This window comes from Mytilus californianus, unplaced genomic scaffold, assembly GCF_021869535.1.
Source record: "Mytilus californianus isolate M0D057914Y unplaced genomic scaffold, xbMytCali1.0.p SCAF_7, whole genome shotgun sequence".
NCBI lineage: Eukaryota > Metazoa > Mollusca > Bivalvia > Mytilida > Mytilidae > Mytilus > Mytilus californianus.
The window spans coordinates 26,977,359-27,003,203 of NW_026262723.1; the positions used below are offsets into that span (position 1 = coordinate 26,977,359).

General features: G+C 32.1%; 1 long non-coding RNA gene across 3 annotated transcripts; it reads right to left on the reverse strand.

Annotated features, from left to right (window-relative positions):
• Nucleotides 1-688: 688 nt before the first annotated feature.
• On the reverse strand, nt 689-15,166 carry LOC127709230 (uncharacterized). 3 transcript variants are annotated; one of them, XR_007985554.1, is made up of 8 exons: nt 15,059-15,166; nt 14,021-14,089; nt 13,205-13,426; nt 11,465-11,607; nt 7,096-7,272; nt 6,295-6,405; nt 3,161-3,349; nt 689-889 (listed from the first exon to the last, which is right to left on the reverse strand). It is a non-coding gene; the product is annotated as an uncharacterized LOC127709230 (long non-coding RNA). The 3 variants fall into 3 exon arrangements; XR_007985553.1 differs by having other exon boundaries at nt 11,465-13,426; XR_007985555.1 differs by lacking the exon at nt 689-889 and having other exon boundaries at nt 3,114-3,349; nt 11,465-13,426.
• Between the last annotated feature and the right edge of the window lie 10,679 nt (nt 15,167-25,845).

The window sequence follows — 25,845 nt, forward strand, 5'->3', positions numbered from 1 at the left end:
CTAAATTTCTTCATAAAATGCGTCGTTTGTAAATTGTTAACCTAATCATGCTAATACAGATAACATCGTTCTCAGTGATTTTCAATCTTTTTTAAAGGGTCAAGCTGAATCTCATGGAGTTTTTCTATTGTAACCTTTTTTGGACATGTTTTGCTAAATATGTGTTCTTTGGTCTCTGGTACAAAGACAACATATAATTTTGTTATATAAGGACAACTTTTGCAGCTATTTGAATAGATTTGTAGATGGACGACAGATAGCTTCTTTATTTTGTGTATTTATAATTTCCTTGATCAATTTCATCTAAGTTATGAAAAAAATAAGTAAAAATAGAACTACTTCATAAAAACATATATTTATCACATTCATTATTCAAATTATAGTGACTCGGACTTCTTTTAAACTGAGTTTTACTGTGCGTATTGCTGGTTGTTTCAGTTTGCCTTATAGGTATAGGACGAGGTGAACAGATCTCACAAAACATACTTAATGCATTTTTGCACCTGTCCAAGTGAAGAACATGTAGCATTTTTTTAGTCTTGTATGTTTCTCATTTTGTTTCAGCTCCTTTGAATACCCATTGATGGCCATTGCCTGTTTTCTGTTCTTTGGTCGGGTTGCCTTGAAACATTCCCCAATTCCATTCTCTATTTTTATTTACAATATTAATGTATAAATTTTGTAATTCATAATTAGTTCTCAGTTTTCATTTTCAGAAAACTTATACCACAATAAATATAAAAAAGTAACAAACGGCAGACATCTTTTTGACATAAAGAATGGTACTTATTGTCACAATTTGCAGCTATAAGAATGTACTTCGAATCTCGTGTAAGCATCAGTGCTACGCAACTGTATCCATTTTACTTTTCTATGTCAGTTACAGTATCTAAATGCAAACAACATATTTTAACCAACACATACATGTAGGTACTCAAACCAATAAGCTTAAGAAATATAAACACAAACAACATAAAGTAGCATGAATTAAATTTTGTTTTGTTGCAGTTCAGTTCATTCGTTGTTCCGTTGTTTTCCTCTTATAGTTGATGTGTTTACCTCGGTTTTAGTTGGTTAATCGGTATTTGTTTTCTCTTACTCGATTTTTGACATTTGAACAGCAGTAACTTATTTTATTAAACAGAAGTAAGTTAAATGCAAAATAACGTAAAGGAAGTAAGAATATTTAATCGTCATATATAGATCAAGCTTAGTTTTCCTTTTAAGAATTTTATAAGTAAAACGAACATGGACTGAAGTAAGTGATATAGAAGGTTGGTGTGGGGTTTACAAAAAGAGAAAAATGGACAAAAAGTGCAGATAAGAGGGCAAAAAGCATGGAGAATAGAATAGAAAATAGGTAAAACAAATAAAGAATTGAAAATAATGGGGTACCTAAATATAAAGAATGGAGAATAATGCACACAATTTATAAAGAATAGAGAAAAACGGTTAAAAAAAATAAGAAATACAGAATTGAAGGATCCCCTTCCAGACCCTTATAAGAGTCAAACGTAACACACATCTAGGAATTGACAATTAGTGTCGGTTGAAAACAAAACTTTACGTCAATAGAGATGATTACAGCTTCCCAATTGTGAACTTTTCATTTCTATTTAGCTATATTCCAGGAGGGGCCTGCTGCATACGGATTATATATTTCCCAGTCGATATGATATTCCAGGGGTTGTATTTCCTATCTCGATTTCCTTGATAGAAGGTTGCTGCTCACCATGATGCTATCAAACTAAGAGTTTCAAGTGGTTAAGTTGAAATCAACCGTTCGTTAAGTTTACGGACACCACCACGAGTTGGTTGACCGTTATTGAATATCCGTGTTGCAGATGATAGCGGAAATTTTCCCAATGTTGTAAATACAACCCCGTCTCATTTTCCTGAATGTGATCTACCGATCGAATTAGACTAATTACCGGGTATGTACCAGCATAAGCAACACTACAGGTGCAACATGTGGATCAGGATTAGCGTACCCTTTGGGAGCACCTGACATCACTCCCGAGGTTCCAGTTACTCAGTCTTTAGTTTTCTATTTTTTGTTTTGTGTACTATTGTATTTCTGTTGTTCTTTTTCTTTCTTAGCCATGGCTTTGTCAGTTTATTTTCGACTTATGAGTTTGATGTCCCTTTGGTATCTTGCGCCTCTGTTTTAAAATGGAATAGTATGTCATGATAAGTCTTCCAGTCATTAGACATTTTGTTATAACATAGTTCCGTTTTTAGATATTTTGTTATAACATAATTCCGTTTTTAGATATTTTGTTATAACATAATTCCATTTTTAGATATTTTGTTATAACATAGTTCCGTTTTTAGATATTTTGTTATAACATAGTTCCGTTTTTAGATATTTTGTTATAACATAGTTCGGCTTAGGACACTTCGGTTGATGTCTTTATGTCTATTATCAGACTGGTAAAACCTGTTTAGTGCCTGCTTAGTAGGTACCTTTTTAAAGTATTATATTATGCATTTTCGATAAGGTTGTATTGTAAGCAAAGTATCAGCACAGCTGTGTCTCAGATACAATTATAATGAAAAACAACTCAAACTTTTAGCAAGACTCCGCATTATCTTCATCAACAATTATAAATAAATATTATGACTTTTTGTTTGCTAACATACTGACAAGCCGTTATAATGGCGATAACGTTTTCATTCACGTTTTGTACGTAAAACAAAAAAAAACCTATAAGGATATTTTCTAAGTATGTCAAAAAATTGTTGGTTTTTGCCACCTGCCAATCATAATTGCTTCAAGCTATGCTGTTACTTTTAACCAGTGTAAAGAAACCCACACATCAGCTTTTCACGAAAACTCGAGCATAAATATGTGATTTAATTTATCTTTTGTATTGAAAAAGTAAAATAATAATAAAAAAAAGAACTCCAAAGAAAATTTAAAACGGTATTTCCTCAACAAATGGCAAAATTGAGAGCTCGAACATATCAAACTAATGAAAAACAACTGTCCTATTCGTGACTTGGTACAGACATATCCTTGTGTAGACAATGGTGGATTAAACCTGGTTTTTAACTGGCTAGCATGTTTGCTAAATCATATTGTCTTAGTAGCTTAAAATGTTTTGATGATTCTGTTATAATGTAATACTGCGAATGTTATTATGAAGATATATCATACTTGTATTCCAAACAATTCTCTCTTTAATGAAACTATTGTGCCATATTTTGTCTGCTCTAAGATCTTCGTTATTATCACACTTGTTGTTCAAAAGTTGAATATATCTTCCAGACCGATTGCACGCTTGTCTTGCATCATACCAATTCAACATAATTTCGTAACATTTGACCTTGAGATTCCTGATTCCATCTAACAAGTTAAACAAACAAAAACTTATTAAAATGAAAATATATGATAATCAGTGAGCGACTAACAATCGAAACAATTTCGTGTAAAAACGACCGTATATTTAAAGTATCGGGTTTAAATTTACATTTATGTCCTCTTAAGTTTTATAAGCTTTTAAATGCTTGTATACGGTTTTCGATTTTAAAGTATTTTGCCTTTGGGTATCACTGAAGAGATATTAATTGTCGAAATGGCCATCTTGTGCAGTCAAATTAGTACAAATAAGGTTTTGCTACCGCAGGGTCGGTACCACTGCTGGTGTAAGTCTCAGAGAGTATCAGACGCTCAGTAGCCAGTACTTTGGTATTGGCATATAAATACGGATAGTGTTAGATTGAGATTTGGTTCCATGTGGAAACAATTTTAAATTAAAGAATATACTCCCTCATGCGAAGCTCTGATTTGGATATCCTATCGGTTCTTTCACAGTTGTAGCATAATGGTTAACATGATTTATTATTGTTTCGTTTTATATAAAATCCATAAACATATTACACTTGTCACTTGTAATGTACATGGATTTTCAATTTCTTCTTCATCATATATAGCAAATAATCTTATAATAGATCTCAGGATTAAAAGTTTATACGCCAGATACGCGTTTCGTCTACAAAAGACTAACCTTTGACGATCGAATTAAAAAGGTAAACACAGAGTATTAAGGACACAAAGTTTAATTTTGAGATGATTTACAATTGCACATATATATGTATAACCAGTCACAAAATTACTGATAAATATCATGTATCATAAAACTAAAACCATTGATAAACATAAATGCTCTTCAAATTCATTTTTTTTTGCCCTTTAAACTTGTGTGCCTTACAAATGGCAAGCGTAATATGCATATAAATGTTTATTCAACTAAGTTTATAACTGTTGTGTAATAGCCGTCATCGTATACATGTAGCGATTCTGTTGAAAAGATGTTGAAATTCGACATTTGTTCAAACCCAGATCAAGAATAAATGTTTTAAATGATTTAAAGAAAGTTTAAGATTCAATTTCTTCTCGTTTCATTGTTTTCTATTAAATCGTAATAAGAATTCAATGTAGAGCAGTGAAATGTCGAAAGTAATCAAATGACGTCCACACTAAAACAAAATCGAACACACAAATGAAAACTAAAACAAGACATACTATATATTTCATACTGAAGAATCCCAATAAAACAGCAATACAGTTTGTAAACAATGTAATTTCGACCAGAAAGTTAAATTAAGCCCTTTCAGAAAAAAAAACATTTACCTAATGGCGCATGTCAGCATTCGTTTTCGAGAGGTATAGTGAAGACATGATAATTATGATTAAAGAGTTTGCTAGTTATCAGTTAGAAATAGATTATAGATTAGCTTAAGTCAACACAGTGGTCAGTAGAGTTTCTAGAATTATAAACCCAATGGCATATTTCCGGACGATAACACTTTCATTTTCGGAGACAACCCAGACGATACCAAATTTCAATGATATATGCTTTAACGCATTGTATAATGACATGTGTAAGATCACTGATAAAAATACATACTTCAGTTTACCTTAAACATTTTTTTCTATTGAAAGCAATCGTTTGTTTTTATCACAATGTATTAATTGGGGTTTGACTGTACAATTTATATCATTTTTTTTAATGTTTTGGACAGAAACAACTTTTTTCCGCCGTTTACCAAAAAAAAAACATCGTTAGCGCAGAATTTAATAAAATAATCTGAGATTTTGTTTATTTATCGGTACATCAAAAAGGGAAGTAATACGAGATAAATTTAAAATTTTTAAACTGTCAATATCACGTTTAAAACAAAAGTATACAATCGTCTTGGTGTTACATGTACATTACTGTTTCTTTTTTCGTGCCAAAACGAGTTTATACACACACCATGTACATGTATCTAAATATTTTGCTTTTCTTTGATGACATCAAATTATCAAACAGTCTCATCTTCTATATGTGAACATTACGAAATTAAAAAAAGAAGGGGGAGAATTGATATTCGATTCTGATTCTGAATTTGTAATAAAAACTCAATTTGTTAAGTAAAATACTAGACAAAACAGAGGAAACAGTTATTATGAATAATTCTTTAAAATTGGAACGTCTGAGTGGTTATACCTTATTGCTAAAAAAAGGAATACCCATGATGGAAATATGGGATACAATTTTGGGCAAATCTTTGAAAAAACTAAATTTGTTGACAGTATATAAGTCATATATTCCGTATTCTAAGGTTTTGATGTTTAATTACGCATCTTGTTGTGTCAGGATTGTCAATTGAACAATTTTGAAACTGACTAATGTGATGAACATTGTACGACAAAAATACCTTAAAATATGCAAAACATAATCTACAGTTAGATCAATACTCGTAGTCAGATAAATTGGTTAAATGTAAATACTTATGTACAAAATGTATATCACAGCATTTGCATAATGTTATTATTAACTTTAATGTGCCTATAAACGACTAAAGTAAAATATAGTAAGTAAATACAAACCGTTTTAGAAGATGTCCAATTATCACATTCTTCGACTTAACATGAAAACAAACATATATCGATTGATGACTTTTGAACACCGGTACACTACTGTTGCCTTTATTTATATGTTGTTTGTATATTTTGTTAAATTTCTAGATCTTTTAAAGTCTATTACTGTTTTCCGGTTTATTGCGGATTCGAAATTATATGCACATCAACCAATTGTTGTTTTGCATAGCGAGATTATCACGAATTTGTCAATAGTACACTCAGGTGGTTTGCATGCTCCTGATGTTTACCCGTAAAAAATATGGACAGATTACGTCATAGAATCTGCATTTCTTTTTATCTATTGTGTTTAATAAGCTCATAATTCGATTTTCAAGATTTCAATAAAAAAATAAAAAATAAAAGGATTTTGAATATAAATATACCTGATTGTATGACTTCTTCACACTTTAACTTTAATTCTTCTTTACATCTAGTACGTTTGACTTGTGTACTGCTGCCGGACGTATAGAAACAATTTCCACCGATTTCTGCACCTGTAATTCGTTATTAGGCATAATTTGTTTTTACTACCAAAAAGCGTTCTTCAAACGATTTAACTTATTGTGTAAAACAAGTTTGAAATTAATGAAATCTTAATAGTGCAGTTATTACAATTATTACATTTTAGGTGGCTTCTTTTCTGACATTTTCTAACTTACATTTGCGTAACAGGTTCAACACCCTCAGACACCTTTTGTATACAAAACATTTGTGTTGATCCTTCCTGATAAATCATTGAAAGTGCAATTATCAACAGTGCTCTTGAACGCACACAATTTATAATGTACCAGTAATTAATGTTTAATCAATGTTACTCTTGTACACATCATAACAATACACTATCGGGTCAATCGTTATATTTCTCCGAATAGATTTCCGGTATTTACAGACTGACACTGAACTATCAAATAATTATCAATCCAAAAAACATGCACCCAAAAAGTAATTAAATTCAATGAGCATGTTGATATTTAGATGAACTATATTTGCAAAACACAACCATATGTAACAATTAAGATTGAGTTATCATTTCAAATAAAATGCTTAGATTCATTAATACTATCGTATATTAAAACAAAATTAATTATAACTGAAACATTTTCAATTCCAATCAATAAATTCAAGATTAGCGATAACTCTTGTCTATTAATATCATAAAGATAATTCATAGATCAAAAACTTACTCATCGGTAATTCCATCAGTTTATACGATGAAAAAGATTTGTTTTGCCTCCACATCTGTCAAATTTGTCATCAACACATTGCATATCGCAGTCGTGAGTAGAAGTCTTTTGTATTACATCTATCATCTCATTCCATTGTCGTTGCGTTTTCTCCGGCAAACAATAGCACGTTTCATTCTATTTGATATCAAATAAAGTACACTATAACAACATTAAAATGAGACATATCACAATATCTTGAATTAGATCTGCAACGAGACAAATTACACTTTACAAAAAATGAGATAGTCATCCACTGGAAATTTAATTGCATCATAACTTGGATGACCGTTATGAAAAATCTATGTCACAGATGGCTACTACTGTCACGTTGCCGAGTTTAAACGTTTACACGACATCAGCAACACTTCGAGTGCAACAGTGCTTACTACAAACAAAAAATATCTTGGACTTCTCGAGCATAGAGCGCACTTTTTAGTTTGATGTTGATATGTCTTTTTTTCCCGTCGTTTTTTACAACAAGTAAGGTCTGTCTGTATTCGATCCATGTTTTTTTTAAATCGGTCTTAGTGATTTTCTTTCGTTAATGGTCAATTATAGTTCACGAAGGCTATAATTATTGTATAACTTGACAAAAAAGAAGATGTGGTGAAATTTTTTTTCACAATAAACCAATAGACATGAATCTAAGCAAATGTAGATGACCTTAAACAAGAGACATACCTATATGCGCTCTAAGAAATATAAACAATAATATCCAACTGTAGGAATTATATTTGCATAGCACGTAAAATCCGATGATACTTAATACATTACCACGATGGTATTTAGGTATATGGTAATGAGATATATTCAACCAACGTGGTAAACAGATGTGAATTCGCATACATTTTAAAGATCTACAACAAATTTTGTGTCACAATCTTGACTTGTTGGACTTGTTGATAAACAACATATGCGTTTAGTTTGCTTGATTGATATTTCAACACACATTTTTTGAACGGTATTACTGGTCGACATATTTTTTCGTATTTCTAAACATGTATAAGCAGATTCTTGTAGAACCTTCACAAAAATGTAAAAAAAAAATTAGCTTGTTTTGTCATTTTATTTTCAGATATATCCATGATGTTCATGTATTGATTAACCATATATATTACATTGAGTGCTTTCATCTCATATATATCATTCAACTTAAAATTAAGATAACTACGGAAATCACATGATCTTTCCATCGATATTAAGGTAGCATTCCACAGTTAGGTGTAAAAGCTAGTGTGCAACAACATTCATTTTCGGATAGCTGAAGATTGATATAGCCTTCATAGTGAGTTTATAGCAACATCACGGTGTTGTAATGTATGTTTTATGGGCTGTTTTCAGTATGACAATCCGTATTTGTATATCCATACCAGACATTGTTCCGGAAAGTTTTGTAATAAAATTGAGAATGGAAATGGGGAATGTGTCAAAGAGACAACAACCCGACCATAGAGCAGACAACAGCCGAAGGCCACCAATGGGTCTTCAATGCAGCGAGAAACTCACGCACCCGGAGGCGTCCTTCAGCTGGCCCCTAAACAAACATGTATACTAGTTTTTACTAGTATACTAGTAATGTTTTTTCCAACTTTTTGTCGCACGAACTTTTTTTGTAAATTTTACTAACAAATTAAAAACACCTACTTTTTATTTGCTCGTTTGGTAGATTAATGTCATTAGTTTCAGAAAATGTATCTCTCAAAGGAATTGAAAATCTAGTTTGGACTAAATTTTTGGGTAATATGTGACATTTTCATCCCCCTTTTGCAATATTGTATGGTAAATGAATGCAGAATGTTACCATGAATACACAAAAAAGGATTTTAATTTCACCATTTTAACTTTTGAAAATCAATCTATGAAAGATACTGATTACAAATAAATGTAAAAGATGCACGTCTATGACAAAATAGTTGGCTTAATTTATTAGAAAGGTAGGAATAGAAGAGGATTAAACATTTTGTTGTTCAATTTTATTTTTTTATTTTCTAACTGTGGAGTTCTAGCTTATCACAGACGGACGACTTTAATCTATATTCTTTGAATAACGTTGTGATTTCAACTAACAAATTGTCAACTTCACGTTTTTTAATAATAACACATTTTCTGACCAGTCGTAAAGCATGTGCGAATCTTAACAATTACCTTACGCTTGAACATTGCCACATTAGACAGATTAAGATCTCTATCATGCAATAAGTTAACAAATAACAAATTAAACATCTGTTTGTTTTAAACACTTACAAAGCTAATTTTTTTTGGGATATTGTCTAATCATGAAGTTTTACTTCCAAAGCCGAATGCTTGACAGCGGAAAAATAATTAGTAGAGGTTGAACTGGTTACCTATTTCAGTTCATACCTTGATACACAATTAATCATTTCAATTCTAGTAATTTAAACATCTTAAATCGTTAAAAACATACTCATATATCATGTATATTAAATAGGGCTTTAAATTCTGGAAAAGAAGTGGACATTTTATGTTTTGCTAAAAAAACAATTGAAAAATTACATTTGGTATTTTGCTAATTTTTATTTGAAACAAGAAAGAATGCATTTAATCTCAATAGAAGTTAAGTCTTGTACTTAAATTCTGTTATCACGGTGCGCTGTACCCTATATATTTTGTTTGGTTATTTAGTAAGTTTACGTATACATTTGTACCATAATCTCATTGTAGGTTACTGAACCTTACAATCTGACGTAACGAGCCTTTTTCAATTTGGATCCAAGGAGGAAGGCAGGAGACAATTGAACTCAAATATAAAACCAAAAATTTCAAATAGAGCTGAATTGGGGAGACTTTAATTTAATATCAAAATACAAACTTTGTTATATTTGAAGAAATTGGAATGTTGTTAGTTAAATCCTCTTTTGAAAGAATCTTCAATGCTTAGCAAAATTTTAGACACGGAAGGAGTCTACTCCTGGTTTACCTATGTACAAAATAGTCTATGTAAACTTAACAACATACTAGTTTGAACCTAAAATTAAATAGTTCATTTACAGTTTATATAAAAGCTACTTTGTAAATTTGATTCATAATAAGATGTCACAATTGATGAAATAAGTCAACTTTATTAATACATGTTATACTTGTTATATAAGAACCTTAAGCCATATTTATTTAAGAACACCAAACTTAACATATAGAAAATTAAGAATTAGTGATCATAATTTCGATAGAAACAGGAAGACATTCTAATTTTGATATAGAGCAAAGATTATACCTTAAATGTAACATATTAGAAGTTGAAAAAACCTTTTTCATTAGAACGTTAAATAAATAAGAAACTGAGAAACAACTTTGTATGACAATTTTAAATTAAGGTTTTCTATTAAAGTTTTCTCTGATGAAGCCAATGTGATTTTTATACTCAATCCATCAACCACATCACAAGTAAATAAATTGGGATCCTACATCAAAAAGTCATTAGAACCGAGAACAGGGGACATTGGACTTATAACTGTTTTTAAATCATTGTATTCATATATGTATGTGAAGTTCAGTTATACTGTTTACTTATTTTGTATTTGTCACAAACTGATAGTTTAAAGTTTATAGGCAATAAATATTTGAATTTGAAAATGTTTCTGATTTCATGCAGCCTATGTCTTCAAATATTCGGTTTTGATCGTTCCTGATGAAGGTAAATCCAGAAAAGCACTTCAACCGCATGAAATGTAAAACGTGTTATTCTAATATTCTATATATATTCCTATAATTATAAAAACTTAATCACTATGTGCTTTTGTTAGATGACTTTAATTTCTGCTTTGTATCGATCTGATGATTTAGGCCCTTGGCAACTGATTTTTATAGTTTGTTCTTATGTTGTATTGTTACACCACTGTCCCATGTTTGGAGAGGGTTGGCGTGCCTTTAAACTAGCTAAACACCATAACATTCTGTGTGTATATTTAAAGAAGATGTGGTATAATTGCCAATGAGACAACTCTCCACAATAGACCAAAATGACACAGATATTAACAACTATAGGTGCCTGTCCCAAGTCAGGAACCTGTAATTCAGTGGTTGTCGTGTGTTGCTGTATATCATTTTTGGTTTTTGTTCATTTTTTTGTACATTAATCAGGCTCTATTTTTTCTCGTTTGAATTGTTTTACATTTGTCGTTTCGGGTCCTTTTATAGATGAGTATGTGGTATGTGGTTTACTGATTATTTACGGCCGTTAGGTGACCTATAGTTGTAATTTTTTGTGTCATTTGGCTCTTAAGGAGAGTTATCTTATTGGCAATCACACTACATCTTCTTGATTTTATATTTTTTAAGATATATTAGTAAATGCAATAATAGATAATACCTGTAGTAAAATGATGTCTTTGTCCTTTAAGTTTCCATCTTGTTGACAAAAAAGAGAACACTTTTCGACCCCATTAAGGATCAGCTTTTTTGTATGTGTTAATAAATTTGCTGTACTGTTCACGTTGCTAAACTTCAAACACTCTAGAATAAAATAATAACACAACAACAAAAAAAAAAAAAAAAAAAAAAAATTGAAATAGAAACAGATTAGCCATTAAATGAAGGACCGATTGCATCATAAATGTTTGCGAATTTTTGGATAAAAAGGTATTTGATAATATTTTCCTGTCATTTTGTATTTGGAGCACCGATTTAACAGTTGCGTACCCTGACTTTTATTCCTAAAGAGACAAACGATTTGAGACTGCAGATTAACAGTAAATGGTTAAAAGCAAACCGGTGTTTCGGCATTTTCAAATGCAAACGTGGAGTTTTAAACATGTCCTTATGTATCCCTTATCGAGTGGTTCCAAGCGTCTACAACTGATTAAACCCTGATCATGCTTGTATTATGATTTGAATTGCCTATTATTTATACAGCCTGTACAAACATACTGATAAAACTTTAAAACATTGGTTTCACTGCAGATTGGAGAAGACCTGGGATCTATTTGAATGCTTTACCGCAGTCAATAATTCGGTCGATCGAAATGAAGGACAGGGAATTGAAACTGTCACTCGGAAAAGCAGGATGTTGGATATAGAATTGGTAAAGAAAACAAGGCAGTTCAACATGCATCATCAAACTAACATCCCTTCGTACTTTTATTAGCATTTACGTTTTTGATTCGAACGTCTCTATTTAGTCTCACGTGAAAAAAAAAATCTTTGTATAGATAATGAGTTTATCACGACTAACCCTTTAATACACTGGCATGTCATTCGGCTTTCCGGGAGGGTAAACGGCTTTTTTTACTGGCACAGCACAAGAATAATTATTTGATCATGTATTTTTATTTTTAGATAAAACGCAAGAAAATACGACTGACCTAATAGTGAGGTATTGTATTACAATTTATCTGTGCAATGCAAAGCAATATTCATCTGTCAGATTTAGTATCTAATAAACTATCACATACGTAAAAAGGATTCATGCTTGTTATGTATAAATTTAATTGATTGTCTTACTAGATACAAATAAACGAAAAACTTACCGACTCACACACACACATACATACATACACACACACAAAACAGATAGGTCAACAAATACATCTATATGTAAACATGCCTTTATGAATAGATGCCCGATTGAAATGATGAGCATAAAATAAACTCCAGTCAACCAATGTCAATACATGATCAGCATAGGTCTCTCTGATTATATCACATTTAGCTTATATACTTTAATCGCAAAAAGTTGAAATAAAAAATAGACGCAAAATTCGTAATTGACAAGAAAAAAACTTGCTGTTATACAATTTCGAAATCATTTTGAATTACGTATTGTATTTCATTCGTTTTAAAATCAGTTTTATTTCCCGGGTTTTGCCTCACTTTGGTGCTATTTGTTTTTGATTAGCTCTCAACGTTTGTATTAGTTTTTGGACATTCAAATACTTTATCCTTGTGCATCGCGTGAGAAACATTAAAGGTCAAAATGCGCATCTGGTGCAGTACAATTTGTATTGTACATATTAAAGATATGTTCATATTAAAGATATGTTCATATTAAAGACTATAATTTGAAAACAATAACAACTTAAAAACTTAAAAACTATTGATCACTCTATTTTACCGTGATATTCTATGACAGGGGACCGTACTGCATAGCCATCTTTCCAAAGAAAAGGAGGTTTCTTTTTTATATTTGGCAGTAGATCATTTGCATTAATAGTATGACATACATGTACATCTGAACGACAAGAATTGAATATGCCCTCTCCAGACAATGTCCAGCCATTTATGCAGTTATTGGCAGCCCTATCCCATGTATATATGGCTTCACTCACATTAAAAACTGAAAGATAAGTAAAAAATAATAGATATATATGCAAAATTCACCATATATTTCCATTTCCTGTATAATTTTCATCTCAAATTCACACGGAAGCAATCGTCCCGCGGCAATTTTGCACATTAAAATTCAACTTCAAGATGGTTCCTAACACTAGTACCTCTTTTGATAGAAGTTTGCATGCTATAATTTTTTGTATGACCATTGTTAACGGTTATGTGACAAAATAACGAATATCTTCCATTTGTGGTAGCCATAATCCAGTCCTCTTTTCCTTGTTTATGATTACGCCAATGCGACTTATGCATTGTGGTATTCTTTATGGCTGTTACTATTTCAGCAGGAGTTGCTGATATCTGTTAGCTTTAGATGACGGGAGTTAATATTTACACAAAATGAAAGTTGGTGCTTTCAACAATTTAAGGATTATTGATTGCACTTTTGGGTTGCATGAAATATTCTGAGTTCATACAATTTGTTGTATAAAGTACATTATGAATCACCTAATCATAAACAAAACAATAAAAAGATACAATTCGGTCACTACAGTTACACAAAATAAAGACCAATTTACATAACATGCATAAGTAGGAATACCTGTTGTATAAGGAGTTGATTGTAATGTCGTATGTTGTGTCCATAGACCGTTTAAATCTTCTGTTGAATCTAGATAAAAAAAAAATACATTAGTAATGTATGGTATGATAACAAATAGTACTCGCAAAAAAAAGATTGTCAAGCCTTTCAAACTTATGTTACTGCCATTGATAAAGCTAACAGGTTAATATAATTTGGATACCAGTGCGCTAAAGGTCACCTAAAATGTAAATCTGATTTTATAAATATGTAGACATTGAAATACTTGACATGAGATTGCCATTATACGTATTGAATCTGGACAAAATAGATATGCGTCTAGTGCCTTACTTTTATATACTAGTATATTTAAAATGATATACACATATTCATATATTCATGAAATACTTTCTGTAGCAAAACATGTTTGATGGTCAAGCCGTATTTTATGTATAAATATGAATGACAATATCGTTACATGAGGCTGTTTGATATATTTGCAATGTTGCTTTCAACAGTTACAATACAGGCAGTTTATTAATACCCCAGATACAAATATGTAAAATAAATTCACCATGGTTATCAAAACTGAACATCTGAAGGATGGTATTTGGCAGATATGATACATTTTGATTTTCGAATTCCATATACCGGAAACTTATTTACAGTGAATGCCAGTTTTCTTGTTGACGGTCGATATATTTCTCCGGATACAACTGGAATCCAGTTGCAGTAAAATGTGCTGGCAATATATAATCATGGGTGCTGAAAGTCGCGTTAAGCACCATCAAACAAACAAACTAGAAAGCATGGCCTTATCATACCTTTTCATTGATTTTCATACTTTCATTTAGTTCAAAGAATGGAGTAGCATTTTTAATGAAACAAACATTTATACACATGTGCGTGCATTATCTGCACAACAGTTGTTTTTACCACAATGCATTAGTTAACGTGTTAACATGTTGCCATGTTTGTTTTGTTTTGTTTTTCTTTTACAGTAAAACTGACATGGTACGATGTTTAAACATTTGTCATTCAAAAACTTTAAAAACTTACATACAGAAGGATATGTTTGAGATAACAAATTTCCAAAAACAAATATGTGTATGACACAATACATAAATCTATTTACAGTTACGCTTATACATATGCTTGGTAAGTGATAAAATGAAAGATTTATAAACATGTACTTTTACGACATCCGATCAGGCAGGAAATAACTATAAATTTATACGAACCAGACTTGATTTCCACCTATTTATAAAGTTATAAAGTGCTTTATGTGGTTTCTTGTAAAAGCCCATCCCCGTCTTACTTATGATATCCGAAGTGAACTGCCCACGCCTTTCTATTGTTTTAAATTTATTCTTTCCCAGTCAATAATTAATTGATAGATTATAGATTTTTCTTAAAAGGGCTAAGCTATTGTCATCACTTGCCATCCGTCCTCGTCGTAAACTTTCTCAAAGATCTTCTCTTCTCAAAGACTAAATTTTGGGTGAATGCTCCTTTTCGTATCTAATATAAAATTTGTGTGTTTTTTTGGGGGGGGGGGGGAGGGGGGGGTCATTAAATAAACAGGGCCGCCATGGTTTAAAATAGATCATACGAGTTAAATACCATTTCTGACGAAAATTTATATGTTGTAAAACTGGTCAGCAGGTCAAAATATATTAGACAAAACGGGACGGCGTCCGTGTACATGTAAGCCAAACATTTGTCATTTTAAAATAAAAAATAGATTTTGCAAATTGCTCTGCAACTTTTAAAGCTAGTTGGTTTGAAAAATGTAACAAAAATCGTTTGAAGTCACTTTTGAAAAATCATTTTCTTTATGAGATTTGAAATTTGTAATTTTCATGAGATTATATTTTTTGATTTCACGAGGATATTGAAACAAATAACAATAAGTTTGTGTTAAAAATGATTTAATTTTATCAAAAGTTTTAATATATTAAAACATTTGCATTTGCTTGTTTTAGAAAAAAAAACATATTTCAATCTCATTCTTAAAAGCAAATATTGAAATTGCTGACCTTAAGCATTTTTCAATTTCATTTAAAATATTGAAAAATGAAAAATGCTCTAACGTGGAGCATTTTTCAATTTGACTTTGAATATTGAAAAATGAAAAATGCTCCAACGTGGAGCATTTTTCATTTTTCATTTTACTGTGCAATATTCAAATTTGAAAAATGTTCCCATCTGCTTCATTTTTCAAATGTCTAATAATGTATGTAATAGATGTAATATTAACCTGTTCACTGCGGTAGTATTTATTTTCAAATTTGTTTACGAATATTTTCTGCATTGTACAGACTTTCCTAATTTTGATTCTGTTTAATACAAACTTGTTATTACCAGGCTTATAATATTCACAATTCTCTGTCGCAGAATATCAAATAAGCATCACCTTATAAAAGAAAATGTGAATATACATGCATTTATGTGTGGTAAATGTATATTTCAAAGGATGAATGACTTCTTATATTTGCTTTTACCGAAAAAAATGTAGCTAAGAATATATGTGGAAAGTATTTCAACAAACAGAAAACAGTTTCCATGAGGTTCTGTGTCATGTACATTTTAATATCTTTTATTTAATATGCTTAACATCTTTAAAATGTGAAAGCAAAACGAGTTTTGTAGGACAAATATGTCGACACAAAAAATGGGTCTCAGTCAGTGACGATCTTCTTTTGAAATGAAAAAAAGTAAAAAAAACAGATCGACACAGATCGACACAGACGTATTTCAAATCATATACATCATGTACATGGAACAAATACTAGTAGTTACATTTAAAACATGATGTGCGCATTGTGTGTGTTTTTTTCAGGTTGGACCAACATACGGTCGGAAAATGATGACAGGTCATTTATCAAGCAAAGGAATCAACGTGTCTGAGGCTAGAGCTAGTAAAGCATTAGCGATAGTTAATCCTCGCTTCCATCATTTACGACAGCAGGTATAGGAAATAATTCATATCCCAATTATATCCTGGGTTTGACTTAAGTTTGCGATGATTCAAACATCTTATTCCTTCTTCGCTGATGGTTAAGTGATGAAACCCCCTGCGTTCATAACACTCTCTAAAGCACACAATATTTTTTTAGATATAACATGTAAACCTGATTTCAGATTTATTGATTTGTTTTATTTTACTTCCTCATTTATTCCTTTTAAACTGAAATTTGAATGCCCTTTTATAGATTTATTAAGACATTCAACTTGGTCACCAACGGAAATACATAGTGTTTAAACCTTTGCAATGATGACAGCGTATTATGCACATGGTCGACGCTTTCACAAAAGCCAAGAATTAAAACATAAATGCAGGATATGGAAAAACGCTGACAATTTTAATTCTGCTTTGTACTGTTACCACGTGACTGTTACCATGATCGGTCATGGATTTTGCGTTTTATTTGGGACATAAAACATCTCTTTCGAATAGCCTTAATTTTTGTTTGCTAGTCAAAAGAAAGGTCAATATAAACTAAATATATTATAGATAAATCTTTTTTCATTGTGTAAGTTTTTGTGTGTGTTTAAAAATCGTCTTCTAGTGATTCATGTCGATTTCTTCTTATATATCTTTATCTTGATATCGTTTTTTACTACTCCCCAATGGCATGACAGAGAATTGGGGCCTACAAACATTCTTAACAAGTACTTTCACTTTCTGTACCTGCCTACTAGTATCCCAAGCTATCAATTTGTATAAGTGTAATCCAGTTGTGGTCCTAATTTAATTTGCTGTCAGTCATAACTTCTTTTTTCATCGTTTTATCATAGTTTTGACCAGTTCTTTCTTTTTATTTTATTGTTTCAATTTTTGGTTTTGTTCGTGCTAATTTCCTATAATAATGATGATAACAAACTAAAATGTATAATTAGTTTACTTCGCTTCCTCTACCTAGTATTTGTTTTAGCAACCAATAATCAATCAATCTAGCTATTATTTATTTGTAACAAACGTATATAATGGTCCTTTCATTTGTTTTTTTTAATTATCATTTCTCTGCAGGGGACGATGTTTTGGAATATTGTTTCGTATCATTTTGTAATACGCTTACGGAAATTCAAATATAGTTATACAAGGTTTAACTTAATGTAAATGACAGAAAGTTCATACACTTGGTAGCATAGCATTCAATACTCTCCTTTTTATGTGACAATATTTAAGAGTTATGGAACTTTAACCACTGTAGGGTAAAATCAACTGTTTCATACTAATTAGTTTCCCCCGGGATATAAATAAAAACCAAGAACTTTCCATTTTGTTATCAGAATAGGAACGAGAATTGGGCAAAGAAACAACAACCCGACCAAAAAGCAAAAACAGCCCAAGGCCACTAGTGGGTCTTCAATACAGCGAGAAAATCCCGAACACAGAGTCGTGCTCCAGCTGGCCCCTTAACACAGAATGTGTACTAGTTCATCGAAAATGGACGTCACACTAAACTCCGAAACATATAAATAAACCTAAATAAAAAAAATATATATACAAAACGAACTAAGGCTACATAGAAAGATAAACACATCATCTTCTTCTTTTTATTTTATAGTACATAACTTAAGTAGTTTGTGCAAGCAAATGTACTTCCAGTGTGACTTTCAAAAATAACTTGATAGTTGCTTAAGGTATATCATACTTTTCAAACGATTCGGAAGTTGACATAATATATGTATAGAGACACCCGTCTTCTGTTGAATACAATATAAGTGCTTCCCAAGAGATATCTTTTGGTTATGTGTTTCGTTGCGTTGTTGTTTCGCTGACGTGTAAGCGACATCTTTTTCTGTTCATATCAGTATATATCAAATCGTCGTGTTGCGATGTAATGGAAAAAAGTATGAAGAGAGGTATAAAGCGATAATTTTAATAGAGATGCTGCTGATAGTACTAACTTACAAAAAATGTTTATAAAAAATTAACTGTCGATACATTTGAAGCATAATTGATAGTTAATCCGAACAGGTGTCGATAATAAAATTACAGTAATTTTTTTTGGGGCAAAATCCATTGCAAGTGTACTGACTGATTTTGTAGTCTCAGACACATGATGGTATATAGGTTGTTATTCGCTTTGAACTAACTTTCAGAAACTGCGAGCACTCTGGTATCTGTAGTATGTGTGTTAAGCCTTTTTTTCTTAATTGTTTCTGTTTTTTTTTATTTGATGAGTCAAGTCTTTTCAACTGATTTTTATAAGAAGTTTTATAAGATGCTGTTTTCACTGTTCAATGTTAAGGGGATGGTTGTGCACCCAAAACGAGTTTAATCACTACACATTCTATATGCGCCGTAAAATTAATTTTTCTCGAATGGATTGAATTGTTTTAAATTTTTTAAATTCGGAATATTTTGTAGCTTGCTATGCGGTATTGGTTTTCCTCAATGTTGAAGACTGTACGATGAATTATACTTGCTTACTTCATCATCATTTAATGTCTGGTGGAAAAATGGTTTCTTTGGCAATCATACCACATCTTATTTTTATAAACTTATGTAATAAACAAATACTAGTATTCGTCAGTTCAGTTACAAAGCACGCTATTTACGAATTGAGTAAATTAATGCATGAAGAGCGCAGCGTTATATATTTTCATGTGCCATGCGTAGCTATATATGAATTGTAATAAATGTACATGTATTAATTGGTGATGTTTTGTGTACTTGCTAAAGGGGAAACTAAGACAAAATAAGATAGCAACGTTTCTTCGGTATTGATTATGTGTATTGATTGCGTTACGTTCAGTAACAATAATAAAAAAAAAGATGAAATGACTAAACATTAAGTGACATATATTTGACGATTATAAAAAAAAGTATTCTGACACGATGAAAGCAGGAACCTACGGTACCAAAAATGCAAGACGGGAACCAGTTGCTCCTTTGGATCAGTAGGAAAGGGAGAGAAAACAAGGAGCATGTTTTATGCCCAAGTCACACTAGACCACGATCGCACCACGCTCACCTCGATCTAAAATAAATTCAGATCGTGGTGAGGTCGCGGTAAGAGCGGCATGAAAATGTAGATTTTCATTGTATTCACGATGCTACTACGTCCTCATTACGCCTCTACAACGATCCCGCTACGATTATACCACGTTCTCACTACGCTTATTCAGCGACTTCACTACGATAATCACGATCTTATTACGCTCATCACGTTGTCATAACGACCATACCACGATTTATCCGATTGCAACACGATCTTACCATGCTTCTTCTGCGATTATAGCACGCTCTTACCACGATCATTCTACGATCTCATCAATAACGTCAAAATCATGTTCCATATAAATACTGTTCAATTACTTCTAATTGTCATTAATACTTAGAATTCTCGGAAACAACACAGGCATGCCACCAAAATATACCAGAACTCGTGGGTATGGTGGTAGGGGTAGAGGTAAAATCAGAGGGGCCTCTGATACCAATTCTGATGCAGTAGAGATGTCGGATCAACCAATCCAACATGAGTCACAACGCATTGCTGATCCATCAAGATAAAATGACGATATTTTATTGAACAATAGAGGGAATGATATAGATGTGTCAAGCATGGTTGAGCTGTTGGAAATTAGGGAAATGAGGTCTAAATTACATACAGACAAACAAAACCTGGAGAGCTTTTATATATTTTATGTGACAATGACAATGCGCATGGCTAGAACTCGAAATGGTCGTATTATGAACCGGTAGTCAGGCCGTAAGACGAGCGTGAAGAGGACGGCATGAGCGTGCTAGAATCGTACTATAGTTTTGAACAGCGAAGTATATACGTGGTATAGTCGTAGTAGAAACGTTGTTGGGTCACGGGGAGAACGTGATGGTCGTAATGTGGTCGTAGTAACATCGCTGTGAGATCGAAGCTCAATCTATCCGACTAGATTCGCGCTTTCGCTACGCTCTCACTACGATGGTGTAGCGACCTTTGCGATCTTACTACGACCTTACTGCGGTATCGCTACGCTTCTACTACAACTTGATTTCGCCACGACCGCACCACGATTGTTTTGAACATGTTCAAAATTGGCCACGCTAATCACGACCATGAAGACCTCACCACGACCGTACCACGACCTTACTGCGATCTTCACGATCGCGCTACGATCGTCAAAATTTGCATTTTTTTTCAGAGATCGTAGTGCGATCGTGGCCTAGTGTGACTGCGGTATTAGGAACAATCAGTATCTACGTTTTTGTAATTTGAGAAATATTAAATAATTTGATTAAAACATTTAACGATATTGCCTCTTTGTTGATACTATTATAACTTTTGTAGCTCGTCCGCTCCGACTTTATATTTGTTATGTAAACAGAAAGTCACAACTACCTTTTTTACAGGGATCACGAAACTTTAATCCTGTTCCATATCAGGCTGATCATTTTGGACATAAAATCCATCTTGATCAAAATGAAAAACTAGTGATGTTTGGTGTTACACATGTTATAGCTGTTGACGGTTACAGTGGTAAAATTGTTGGATACACGTCCATGCCAGTTAAGAATAATATTACTATTTACGAAGACGTGTTCAGGTATGCAGAACAATTTTCGTATTGTACTATATGACTCTCATAAAGCCTTTAATTTCAGTCACAAATTCAGTTCATAACATTTAGTAAAAGTCCTAAACTGAAAGTCTAGTTTTGTTTAATATAGTACCAAAGAACTTGTTGATTAAGATTGAATTTCTACTTTTTCTATTTAAATGAATACATAATCTTTACTTCAAGTGGTCTTTCTGAGCGGAAAGAAGTGAATTCGAATGTTTACTTCTTACTATTTCTCATGTCTTTAAAATCAATGTTTTGATACCAGGTTGTGAATATTTGGCACGGATGAGGAAATTTAAATCACAGATCATGTCTCACATTATTTGAACAGACTTTTTAAGTTTATAGCACATAAAAAGCACAATGAAAAAAGAGGTCCATACATAACTGTTGACTAAGTGGAATTTTATAAATATTGTAAGTTGGAAAATAATATTGTAATGTCATTGACACGGATGTTACTATTTTTAGTAAAATGGAGGCAATATCAGTTGAAAAAATAGTAACGTCGAGTCAATATGTCAAAATAGTGAAAACAAATAACAAAATCTATATTTGGAAACAAGCGACCAAATACACCAATTTGTAACCTGAAAAATCAGACCATATGCAATATAAGCAACTATTGGTCCCCGTAAAGACTTCAACAATGAAACAATTAACAACAAGCAAATATGACAGACAACAAGGCAACCAAATAAAACCGTAATCGTAATGAATATCCAGGACATAATTTTTCAACGGCCCTGTACACCCGTATTGTCCGTTGCCAGGGAAATTTACTGCCCAAGCAAAATAAACCTTTTATCGAATGGCATCTACAAAAAGTCCAAACACTTCATCTTTACCTTTTAATTGTTTACCGTCAAATACGTGCACTAATTAATATCCATTGAACATGAAGCAAGCATCACTCGATCAATCAGCAATGCCGATGCCACAATATACTAAAAATCAATTCCGATTGACATTGTATTGTAAATTATAGTGACTATGCACTATCTGTTATAATCATATCAAAATGAATATGTTCTTTCACAGAATCACAGAGTTGAAAGGTTGTGGGTTGAGATAAATAACAGACTTAACTTTCCAATTAAAAGAGCAATTGTTCAGATTGTAAACAACAACAGGATCGATCTGGATGATGATATAGTCAAGTATTGCGTTTCATCTTTATTGTTAAACTTGTGTCGCATCGGATTGAAAACAGTAGTCGAGTCATGGAACGCACATCCAATTCCAGGTATATAAACATTACTGGTGACGTCCTGTAATGATATTTTGTGTGGAAAATGGTTTTTATTTCATTCTTATAAATTGTGCTTTGATGACCTCATTTAAGATTAACCGACTGTATGAAATTCCCGTTCTTGTCTCGCCTGCGACAAAAGCCGCTGTATGCGAGACATAGGTTTACTATCCAGCGGCGGCGTGATAAACTATTTGTATAAAGCTTTAATTTCATAAGGTAGAAGACTTTGAAGCTTCATATCTTGTGCTTCCGTCAACCATATGTCCATTGTCTGTGACCCAATTTTCATTCTTCAGCGACTGCTTTAACAAAAAGTGAAACTGCGAGCTACTGCTCACTGATGATACACCGGCCAAAATACTTGACGGTTAACAGGAAGTTGTTTAGTGATTAATCTGAAAACGCATCACACGGTACAACTGACTTATATAAACCCTGACACCAAATTTCAGAAATCCTTGTTATGTAGTTCATGAGAAAAATGTGACGAAAAACTTCAACTTGGATGCCATGTGTAAAATGATGCAAGTGTTCGGTAAACAGAAAGTTGTTGAGTGATGAATCTGAAAACGCATCACACGATATAGCTTACTTATATACAAACCCTGAAACCAAATTTCAGAAATCCTTGTAATGTAGTTCATGAGAAAAATGTGACGAAAAACTTGGATGCCATGTGTAAAATGATGTAAGTGTTCGGTAAACATAAAGTTGTTGAGTGATGAATCTGAAAAAGCATCATACAGTGTAGCTTACTTATATATACTTGGAACAAAATTTCATAAATCCTTGTAATGTAGTTCTTGAGAAAAATGTAACGAAAATATTCATGGGACGAACGGACGGACGGACAGATGGATGGACGGACGAACGGACGGACCGAGGTAAAACAGTATACCCCCACTGTTTTAAAGGGGGGTACAACAAAAAATGTTTGTCATGTGAATTTCTCTCTTATTATGAGTAATAGGATAACTGTATCTGGTAGATGGGTTCCTTGTATCATCTACATGTCCGTCAGACAGACTTTACCTGACCTCGACCTCATTTCATTGATCGCTGATCAATGTTACAGTTACGAGTTTAGGTCCGTTTTTCAAATACTATATACAGTAAGTCAAATCTATTCAATGTATGGAATGATTGTAATGGGAACATGTCAGTGTGGCAGGTTTCATCTGACCTTAACCTCAATTACAAGGTTCATTGGTAAATGTTGAGTTTTTGTGTCTTGCTCTGTTTTTCAATTAGTATACGCAACTATATTTGTTGTTAACAAATGTAAGTTATAATATATGTCTGTCTGACGTGATTTATCTGACCTTCATCTCATGGTCATAGATCAGAAAAATGTTAAGTTTCTGTGATGCTTTCATTACAACCTTTATCTTTAAGACTTAAAATATATGGTCAGTACAGCAGGCGAGACATTTCCGTGTGCGCAGTCAATTTTGTATACTCTTTATTTCTTGTTTAATTTACATAAATATTTCATTGCCATTTTTAATCTCACTGCAATTTTTAATAGATATCATTTATTTCTCAACATTACGTCATCCATCACTTTACATGTACCGGTAATAATTAGAAGTATAAACACGAAGATAGGTAACTAAAAGATCATTGCAGTGTTTCATTTGATAATAAAGTCTTTCTTTGTGCAGGAAAGGGGAAGCCGAATGAGTTAGCTTTTCTAAAAGCACACACAGGTGATATTCCTCCGGAAATGCTTCCATCTGGTCGAGATGCAGCAGAGAGCTATATGCATAATATTGGATCAAGCTTGAAGATACCTAGGGATTTTGCCCCCAATCCTTTTTATACAGAAGATGAAATGCTGGAATGTGAAAACACCTTGAAAATCAGATATCAAAATTTTCAAGTTTTAATTTGTGAATGTTTAAATAAAAATGACAAACCTTTACAAGATGCAGCAGAGTATATAATACAAATAACAAAAAACATACTGTCAAGGTAAACATGAAAGCACTTTTTGGACGCATTAAATAAGTACAAAATGCACCTTAAGTATTTATTGAAATACAAGAATAAATGCAAGTTCAAAATAATGAACATTGATCAACAATGTTACATGAAACATGATGCTATCATTAATGAATTGTTGTCTACATTTGTTAAAATAGAATAGAACAAATACAATTATAGAAAAGACAGAAAGTTCATTTTACTTACTTTTTCTTTAATTATCATCATTTTCAACTTCTCTGAGATACCGATTAAGGCGTCAAATTATTTTACCTGAATATGTGACAGGAGAACACACTTATAATGTAATGCATTGCTTTAAGAGAGTAAATGCAAATTAAAAAAAAACACACCTACTCTATCCCAATAAGATTTTCACAGAGTCTACTAGTTTTTGGGAAAAATAATCAAAATTTTAGCTGTAACTCAAAATAAGGACAATTTAACTTAAGGGTTTCTTTAATCCAGTTTGACATACCCCAATTTTTTTATTATACAATTTCACCCACAAATTTACTATTTAATGTTTAAAATATAAAGATATAGATTAAGAATATGTTGTATGTGTTGTCTTTTTTTTGTTTTTTTTTACAAAATACTCTATGATGTTTTGAATTGCAATTAACAAACCATATATTTACAAACAATTACAAGAATTGAAAAGCGCCTCCTGCTTTATGTAATATACATGTTGCATATTGTTACATTTCTGAGTTATTTTACTGTGAATGCGCATAGGATGTGGTCAATGTATTTAGTGAATACATTATGTTACATATGTCATATAGATATAAGAAGATGTGGTATGAGTGCCAATGAGACAACTCTCCATCCAAGTAAAAATTTATAAAAGTAAACCATTATAGGTCACAGTACGGTCTTCAACACGGAGCATTGGCTCACACCGAACAGTAAGCTATAAAGGGCCCCAAAAAATTACTAGTGTAAAACCATTCAAACGGGAAAACCAACGGTCTAATCTATATAAAAAACGAGAAACGAGAAACACTTATGAACCACATCAACAAAC